The 10,451-nt window shown below is 37.7% G+C and overlaps 1 protein-coding gene across 5 annotated transcripts in view; it reads right to left on the reverse strand.

The window, feature by feature from the left end:
- Slx4ip (SLX4 interacting protein) overlaps positions 1-9,961 on the reverse strand; it is a 191,895-nt gene extending 181,934 nt beyond the window's left edge. For 3 of the 5 annotated variants that reach the window (XM_046433554.2, XM_046433556.2, XM_058575570.1), the window contains exon 1: positions 9,787-9,961. The gene's annotated coding sequence lies outside the window, so the exon portion shown is untranslated. Of the gene's footprint in view, positions 1-8,400; positions 8,504-9,786 lie in introns of all 5 variants that reach the window. The other 2 variants (XM_058575568.1, XM_058575569.1) reach the window with 1 other exon arrangement.
- Positions 9,962-10,451: the final 490 nt, after the last annotated feature.

The following is a 10,451-nucleotide window of genomic DNA, read 5'->3' on the forward strand; positions in this document are numbered from 1 at the left end:
AGACCAAAGGCATAGACTACATGCAACAGGAACATAAATATTCATGCGTTTCTGAAAATGACATACCATAAAAGCAGCACTGAAAATCAGTGAGAAATGAAGAGATTATTCATTCAATAAATTGTAGCTCATTGAACAACTATAACATCAGTAACTATCAGAGAAATGTAATTCTACCCATTTGGAAGAATAAAATAAAATAAAATTGGACCTCTATGTCACACATAAGAATCAACTGTAGAGGAGTTAAAAACCCAAATGTGCAAAACTAAAACCTTCTAGAGAAAATTTTTATGAACTTAGAATATGGAAGGGTTTTTTAACTAGACTCAAAAAGTATAAACTATAAAGAAAAAGAATGGTAGATTTGGCCATATTAAAGCTAAAAGGTTCTACAAACTAGGGGAATATTTCATATGTCCAAAAAAGGATTTTTATCTAGATTATATAAAGAATTCTCAAGACTCAATAATTAAAAACCAATAATCCAGTTAGAAAATGGGCAAAAGATATAAACAGATGGTCAACAAAGAGAATACAGAGAAAGCAAACAAGCATATGAAAAAATATTCAACATCAGTAACTATCAGAGAAATGTAAAATAAAAGCACAATGAGATTCTCCACACACCTCCAGAACAACAAAGAAAAAAATGGTGATAACAACAAATGCTGGTAAGGAGTGAAGAAAAAGATCTCCCATATTGTTGATAGGACTGTGAAAGAAGTAGAGTCATTCTGGAAAAGACACTGGCAGCTTCTTATACATCTACACATGCACTTACCATACAACCTAAACACTGCACTCCTGAGAATTTATCCCAGAGAAATGAAAAAATGAATATGTTTAAAGTTGTTTGAAAACATTCACAGCAACTTTATTCATACTAGTCAAACTGGAAACAACACAGATATCCTTCACTGAGTAAATGATTTAAAAACTGTGGTACATTTATACCATGATATATTAGCAAAGAAGGCATAAAGTACTGATACACACAAGAATTTGGATGAATTTCAAGGAAGCTATAAATGAAGAAACCAATTTCAAAAGGATACATACTACATAATTCCATTTAAACAGCATTTCTGAATTAACATAATAATGGAGATGGAGAACAAATTGGTGGTTGCCAGGGTTAGGTGGGTGGGGGGTGGCTATAAAAAGATAGCAGGTGGGAGTCTGAAGCCAGGAAACAGTTCTATGTATCCATTGCAGAGTTGGATACATGAATACACACATCTATAAAACACATAAAATTGCACAGAACTAAATAAATGCATGTAAAACTGATTAAATCTAATAAACTATGAATTAAACCAATGGCTCTCCTAGCATGCGCGGGGCTCTGGGTTCGAACCTCAGCACCACATAAAAATAAAATAAAGGTGTTGTGTCCACCGAAAACTAAAAAATAAATATTAAAAAATTCTCTCTCTCTCTCTCTCTCTCTAAAAAAAAAAAAGATAATACCCCAAATAAAACAATCCAGTAGAAAATTGGGCAAAGGCAGTGCCAGGAGTAAAATGCTCCATTCAGCTGAGTCTCTACAGGTCTGGCAAGACCATGCAGTCAGGGGAATCTCCTGATCCCTTTTATTATTTATGCCCTGACAACCACTGTGCCATATTCACCAGCCAATGGTGGATTTCTTACTTCCTCTGGGGAGGAGAGAATGTTCCTCACTGTTCTTTCATAAAGCCTAAGAAGTGTGAAGTCTCAACACAGAACCACTTACCAGGGAATCTGAGGATAATTCATACTCTTCACTTATTACAGGCACACAGCCTATCTGTCATCCAGGACAGAATAGATGACAGGCAAGGATGGTCCCTTCTGTCTCCCATGAAAAGAGAAAATGAATACATGTGATAAATTCTGTGGATTAAGCCAATGTTAATTTTCTGGTTTTTATGTTTGTATTATGGTTATGCAAGATGTTACCGTTGGAGGAAACTCAGAGAAGGGTACACAGGACCTTCCTGTATATTTTTGTAATTTCCTATGACTCTACAATTATTTCAAAATGAAAGTTCTTGAAAACTTAAAGCTTTTGTTCATCAAAATACACCATAAAAAATGGAAAAGAGAGGAGCTATAAACAGGGGGGAAGACACCTGCAAGACACATAGCTAGCAAAAGTATCCAAAATAAAACAATCCAATAGAGAAATGCACACAGGTACTGCTCCAAAATTCGTATGTTGGAACTTAATATCAATGTGATAGTAAGTGACGAGGCCTTTCAGAAATGATAAATCATGAGGGCTCCACCTTCAAGTGTGGGACAACCTTACAAAAGAGGCTCAGATGAGCCATCTTGCCCCTTAGGGCTATGTGAGGACTCAGCAAGAAGGTGCTATCTTGTATGTGAGGACTCAGCAAGAAGGTGCTATCTTTGAAGCAGAGAGCAAGCCCTCACCAGACACATCTACTGGTACTCTGATCTTGGACTTTCTAGTCTCTAGAACTATGAGTAATACATTTTAATGTCTGAAAATTGCCCAGTCTAATTACTTAGTTATAGCAGCCCAAGTGGACGGAAACATACCATGATGTCAGGAGGCCCAGACCATAAAGAATGGGTTATCTTGCCAAGCAAGGTGGCTCATGCCTGTAATCCCAGCAGCTTGGGAGGCTGAGACAGGAGGACCAGGAGTTCAAAGCCAGCCTCAGCAACTGTGAGGCGCTAAGCACCTCAGTGAGACCCTGTCCCCAAATAAAATACAAAATAGGGCTGGGGATGTGGCTCAGTAGTAGAGTGCCCCTGAATTCAATCCCTGGTACACCCACCCCCCCAAAAAAGTGGGTTATCCTGCAGATACCCCACAATCAGAGACTCCTAAAATACCTCCTGTCTCCATCATTGTACTTCTGGATCCCCAAAACCATCACCAGCGGTATCCGAGTCAGAGCCTTCTATTCAAAACTCTTGAGTGGAATTTACCACAGCATCCCAGGCCTTCCACTGGTGCCTCTGCCCACACTCTATCTCAAGGAACAGGCAATTTCACATAACTTACTCTTGACATGTTGAACATGCTTCTCCAGACATGCCTGCCTTCACCCAAGCATGCTGCACTGCAGAATGTCCTCTTTCCCCTAAGTCAAGTCATCCTCTAAAACCAATTCAGATGCCACCTGCTCCTTGGAGCTCTCTATGAATCTACAGATTGAATCACTCCTTCTCTGGGCTACACCTGCATCAAGTCTGCCCTCACACTTTCTGGCTTCCATGTAACTCTGGTCCTTAGCCTCTCTTCTTTGTTTCACCACAAGTTTTTTTTGTGAGGGCAGGGTCCATCGCTGACCTCTTTAATACTTGGGGTGTGGCACATCAAAAGTTTAATGAATCAAGCCTACTCATGCAACTGAATCTGTGGTTTACAGACAATTTACTTTTAGACATATCTATTTATCTAATGCATATTTACTGTCTCCAAATCCCAAATTCTACATTAGGCCTTCTTAAAACGAGGTCAAAGCACTCTGGACCTCTTTCTATAAGTAAATAATGTGTACTTTGCAGTACTAGGGACAGATTCCAGGGTCTTGCATATGCTCGGCAAGTTCTCTGCCACTGAACTACATCCCTAGCCCAATAAAGAACAGTTAATTTATGTATCATACAGCCAAAGTTGAAGGAGTTGTAAGTCAAATATAAATTCATACACTGGGTGTTTCATATTAACAATAATGTACAACAGATAGAGGTTATGGCTGGAATTTAGGCCATAAAGATAAGATTTTCAGCACATTAATTTTTTTGTCTTTAAAATACTAACATTCTAACAGTCACTTGAATAGGAATTATTAGCATGTGTGTTGTTAGGCTTTGCTACACCTTATTTTGCTGATAATTAAAAAGCAAATGTGCATCACTCTCACACACAAAGCAACTGTGTCCTAAAAAATTACCTTCCTACAGCTGGGCTCAGTGGCTTATGCTTGTAATCCCAGCAGCTCCAGATGCTGAGGCAGAAGGATCATGAGTTCAAAGCCAGCCTCAGCAAAAGTGAGGTACTAACCAACTCACTGAGACCCTGTCTCTGAATAAAAAAATACAAAATAGGGCTGGGGATGTGGCTCAATGACCAAGTATCCCTGAGTTCAACCCCCAGTTCCCCCGCACCCCCCAAAAAAATTACCTTCCTAGGTCCTCAAAGTTGCTTTCTGGAGAGAACAGCAAGCTCAGTATTAGGCTTTAAACATAAATGTTAAAATACCATTGTTATAAGAGCCATCAAGTTACATTCAGTGGCACTTTTATTATGTTGCCAGATTTCATGAAATTCAGAACAACCTCCAAAAAAATCAATTTTTCAAATATAGGAAAGCATATGATTTACATAAGCATGATGAGAAGTTAAAGTGTATTACAACACTTACAAATTAAGATTGTCCTCTACTCTGCAATCCTGAGCCCACTCTCTCTGGACTCCAGGCATTCTTTCTCCAAGAGGCCACATTGATAATGCATGACCCCACCAAAAATCTGTGTGCATGTGTGTCCGGAGAGGGGGAAGAAAGATCCTAAGATCCTATGAAAATTAATTTGGGGAAGAATGGAAGTAGATTAAATAATACCACATGATTGTCTTGTCATTTCAATGCACAGCACAGATAAATTCTAATAAAGAAAGTCAGTGACCTCCTAGATTACTCTGTGGGAAAAACTTAGGCATTCTGAAATTCACATTTGTCTTTCTCTTAGCACTGCCAAACTGTGTCACAAACAAAAGCAACCAACTCAGTTATATATCAGAAATTAACTTTAGACTTAGACTTCTAATCTCTACATTTCAAATTTTATCTAGGAAATTATTATGCTTCTATATCTTGAAAAACTTTCATTAGTTACAAAAGCTAAAATAGAAAAAGACAAAGGCCCTAAAACTTCTGAAGTTACAACCATAATTCAAGAATAAGAAATAATTTCACTGCTGCCTCCCAACCTTATCACCAAACTTGTATTACCAAAAACAAATACACCAGTATTAAGGAAGGAATCACATTTTTTAACAACAGACCAAAAAAAAAAAAAAAAGACAAATGACCAAGTTTTACTGGACACTTAAAAGTTTGAAAAGCTAACTTCAGTGTAAAAATGAACTACCTTTTCCTATTATTCATGTAATGGTGAATGCCAAAGTATTCTTGTAAAAAAGACAAACCAAAACAATCTCCCAACAATCAAAAGAAGAAAATGCAAGCAATGAAAAATTAGAATTTTTTTCTTTTGTTATTAAATATAAGTCAAATATTGAGATCCTCTACAAAGATTAATTCCACAGAACAGCCCTGCCTTTGAGTCTCCCTATTTCCTCACAGCAGTTAGGTGACCCATGATCTGGGCCTCCCCTTCCTGCTGTGCCACAGTCCAGCAGGCCCTGCATGCACGGGACTGTTCACTAATAGGCAGCATCTAATTATCAGATAATACCTTATCAGAAGCAGACATAGGCACCCACGTGTGGTGCTGTCATGTCCTCAGTTTCTAGTGAAACACAGCCCTTAAAGTTCTGCCTTTTCATGTGACCCCATTTTATTCAATTCCTCTCAGTCTCTGGTTTTCTTATCTATGAAATAGGATAATAATTTCTGCCTCATGGGTCCTGTGAGGATTATACAAGATCAGATATGTAAGTACTTGGCTCAGTGCCTGATGCACAGTGGGCGCTCAGCAGCCTAACAGAATCATGAACGCAGAGGGCACAAGCATAATTAATCCACTTTGTAACCCAATACCCATTGTGACAATGAGTGTTTTCCAGTTGTCTTCACCAAAGGAAAAAAACTTCTAGTAATCATCAATGCAATCATCTTAAAAATCAGATCATTGAGTACTAAGGGTGGAAGGATGGAGGAGCATGACTCCAAAGGGTAGCAGGAGGGAATTTGGTAGGGGGAGGGATAGAATTGTTTTTTTATCTGATTTCAATGATGGTTAAACAATTTAATGAAATAGTCAAAATTCATAAAACTGTTACACCAAGAGAGTGTATTGTATTACATGTCAATAAACTTTTTTTTTTCCAGTACAGGATATTGAATCGAAGACCTCTCATGAATGCTAGGCAAGCACTCTATCACTGAACTATGCCCCCAGCCCTTATTTATTTATTTGTATTTTGAGACAGTCTCACTAAATTACCAAGGCTGGCATCCTGTCTCAGCCTCCCAAGTAGTAAGCATTACTGGCATGTGCCACCACACCCAACTCAGAAATATTTTTTTAATTGTAAAAATATCCAATCTTTTCTAACTAGAGAATAACTCAAAACAGTGACATAACTGAACTTTTATGTCTGTGACATTACAACTATTGTATATTACCCTAAAATTAACATAAGTCAAATCCAATTTTAAACAGGCTCTGATTTATTCAAGCACAAAATGTCAACACTATAAAAAAACACAAGTCCCTACTTTCCTATAATGGAAGCAAAATCACTTTAGAAATGTACTTATATCAACTCAAAATATAAGTGGTACTCTCTATCTATAGACAAAGGGGAGTTTTTGACATTCCTGGCATGGCTTTATAAATCTCCACTTTGCTATCTAATTAGTAGGTTTCTAATGAGCATGGATTATCATTCTCAGTCTCCAAAAAGTATTAAACAAACAGCAGACTTCAAAGATTTAATACAGCTTAAAATGATTACATATGTACACAGCAAGAGATAACAATCTACCTAAAAGTCAATACATGCATTGTGCTTCCTCTCCAATCCCCAATCAGTTCTGGGGATAGAACCTGGCAGGAAGTACTCAGCCCCTGAACTAAAACAGGACCACATAATGCATTTTTAAAAAGCCATAACATGGATCAGTCATAAAAGATGAATTTAAAAAACTACACAATGGCAAAGGTGAAGTCCCAAACACAAACATGTTTTACCACAGTCATCTTTTGGTTTCACCATATCTCAAAGGCTTGATCACCACATAATTAGACTTTTTTTTTTTCCTAATTCAAATAAGCCAGAGAAGAACAAAGCAATGTGAAAGTGGGCATAATGAAAAAAACAATGTAAAGGGATCTCAACAAGTAAACAAATTACTGAATATCCCACAATGAGATACTACTAAATGATTAAAAAGGAATGAGCCGGGCATGGTGGTGCACACATGTAATCCTTGCAGCTTAGGAAGCTGAGGCAGGAGAATCCAGAGTAAAGCCAGCCTCAGTAACTTAGTGAGGTCCTAAGCAACTCGAGGGAGACCCTGTCTCCTAAAGGGCTGGGGATGTGGTTCAGTGGTTAAGCGCCCTGGGTTCAAGTCTTAGTACCAAAAAAAAAAAAAGAATGAGCTATTGATACAACAAAGATGGTTCTTAAAATAATTATGAGTGAAGGATGCTAGACCTCCTCTCTCAAAAAACATGAACTGAAGGATTCCTTTTAGACAAAAACCTAGAAAACTTATCTACAGTAATAGATCAGAGGTTGCCCAGAGGAAAGCAGCCAGACAGGTTACAAAAGATCCAGAGGAAATTATGCAGGGTGATGGTTACATTCGTTAACTTGATCGTGGTGATGGTTTCCTTAGTGTTCACTTGTAAAAACATCAAATTGCACACCTTAAATATATACACTATCACAATTATATCTCAATAAAGCTTTTTAAGTTTATTTAATTAAAAAAAGAAAAGTTTCTTCCCTGTCTGCTATGTTTAGGTCACTCTCTTTTTCAAACAGGTTTATATCCTGAAAAGTCATAAAACTGCAATACTTTCCAAAGTAAATTTGATACATAATCCAAACTCTAACCCCAAAGATTTAATTATAATTTTAAAATAATGAGTTAATACTTACATAATTGTAGCTATGTGCTAGGCACAGTTTTAAATATTTTTCTTGTATAATCTAACCCTCACATCAACCCTAAGTTAACAAGGGAACTGAGGCACTGAAGGTAATCTACATAAAGCCACATAGCTGATAAGTAGAGGAGGTAAAATTTGAACTCAGGGAGCCTATCTAGAGTTCAATTCCTTGCCCACCCTGCTCTACTGCAACTCACAATATACAAAATAAATGAAAATAGGAAGCACTGAATATCATACTATAATACTTCTCACATTAAGAATATACATATTCATTAAAATGTGAAATATTCACAAGACTTCATTATTCTTCATCATTCACAACCTTCATTATTCTTGTCCTAATTAATAGATGGAAGAAAAACAAAAGCTAGACAACCTGTTTAGAACTCAGAACAAATACATGACAAGTTGATCAGTTATTGGGAAGGTGGTTCACACATTCTCAATTCAATACTCTTCACTGCCTCCAAAACCGTAAACATTTTTATTAAAATCATGAGAGAAGAAAAAAAAAATCTAACAGAAAACAGGAGAAACGTGAATGTCATTTGCTATTCTCTCAAATACCTTACTGGCTCCTTAATTCCATCCAGTGAGTCTTAGCCTCTGATAAAAGCTCCCCAGGTGATTGACACATGTAGCCAAAGTTGAGAACTCCTGATTTGGATTTCTCATTAAAGGAAAACAAAGAAAAAAGGAAGGTGTCACAAACAGCTTTGGTAAAGCATGACCCAAAGTTTTCCAAGTCAATAATGAATTGCTGTCCACATGCACACTTTTGAGTTCAACTTTTAATAGGTAAAAATATGTACACAGGATATGAGAAAGCAGAAAGCATAGTAATAACCTTTTTATTAATGCAAACAAGTGGTAAACTGGATGAAAGAACTTGAAGAAAAAGCTCTATTTTGGATAGAAATGGGTAACATAAAAGCATACTAGACTAACAAATTCTCTTTTCAACTTTTTGGATTGCTAAATCGGAATCATGACATCAAGTCAATGAACTAAAATCAGAGGAAAACATGCCTAACATCCACTGCATTTAAAACAAGTAATAACACAAGTAATAACACATTAATATGGTTAAGAAACACAGGTTGAAAATACACTGTCTATATCTTTAGCCCCATGTCCTGAATCAGCATTCTTTTAAAGAGCACTTCTTCCAGAAAATTAGGATTCAGACTATCTGGGGTGGGGCCTGAAGCTTCATCCTAACAAGCACCCAGGTTCTGCTGATGCTGCCGATAGGGGGGCTACACTTTGAGCAATAAGGCCCAATAACTTGAATACTAGTTTTAACACCAGTCAATTGACTTACAAATATGGTTATACCTAGGACCCAAGAATAAGTGTCAACAGGATTTATTACTAGTTCAGGCCAAAAAGGTGGGGAGGGGGCTGGGAAATGTGAAAGCAAATAATTGTTTGTATAGTCTGCAGTGCTAAGACTCCTTGAATACTGTGTTCCTGGTTCCAACCCAGTAGATGTCAGGGTGATTAAGGCCTATGAGATAGTTCTTTTTTTTTTGGGGGGGGGGGGTTTTAAAATTTATTTATTTACTGCCGAATCTTTATGGCTTAAAACAAGTACTCGATGAATGCACCGAATTAATGACATTAAGTCAACCCCCCAACTAATCCGTGAAAAGCACTATTTGTACATATGGATGCAGACCACATAATTTGACACCAATGACGAGCTTATGCACTGAGCTCCATTTTGTCCTAAAGAAGAATTTTCCTGAACATTTTCGCTTTAAAGCTCGGGCTTTCTGTACTGTGATGTTTAGCAGGTCTTTGAAAACAATAAAAACAAAGTACGAGCTCAGGGAGAAAGCTTCGGAAAAGACTCAAAACTCAAAGCAAAAAAAACGGGGAGAGAAGATGGGCAAACAGTTCAGTTCAAATGAAGGAACACCTCAGGTGACAGAAGCTCCACGTTCTTACCTATGATGGTGGCGGGTTTGGGTTCGGGCTTTGTTTGCTTTGTTACTATCCAGGGCCACAGGCGGAGTAGTACCTGGTTGGGGAAACTTACACTAAAAAAGAAGCAAGTTTCGCAAACCAAACTTCAGAAGCTGGGGGGGAATTCAATTTTTAAGCCTGCTTCCCTTTTCCCAGGCTCTCCCGCGCGTTTGGGAACTGAGCCACCGCCCAAACACAAAATGATCGAGGAAGCTTCACTGTCCTCCTGAAGCCAGAGCCAGGATTTAAGATGGCGGCAAAACACGGTAAAGGGCCGGGATAACGCAAGAATCAGCCCAAAAGAAAAATGGCCTCCGATCGTGAGCTCATGACTTTATAAAGACCAAATCAAAAATGGCAACTGAGGCAAACTGTTCAGACGCTGGGGACGTCACGAATATGAATAGCAGGTGACCAATCACAGTTAGCCACACTGAAGTGTAGTTGAAGTCATCAAAAGAAAGTAAAATAGTATTTCTGTGGTTTTATTAATGCCGGGAAACTACTAGCGTGGGGTGAAAAGTATTTTCGATAAGGAAGATTTCGATAAGGCTGCAGAGTAAATGGTAGCTTTCACAATACCGGAGAAACTTTAATTAAGATATACTTCTCCATAATTTTTTGAATGATCCAGAAGAGTAGAAGTT

The sequence above is a fragment of the Marmota monax genome, unplaced genomic scaffold, assembly GCF_021218885.2.
Source record: "Marmota monax isolate L192 unplaced genomic scaffold, Marmota_monax_Labrador192_F-V1.1 WCK01_AAM20220418_F8-fsc00014, whole genome shotgun sequence".
NCBI classification, from domain to species: Eukaryota; Metazoa; Chordata; class Mammalia; order Rodentia; family Sciuridae; genus Marmota; species Marmota monax.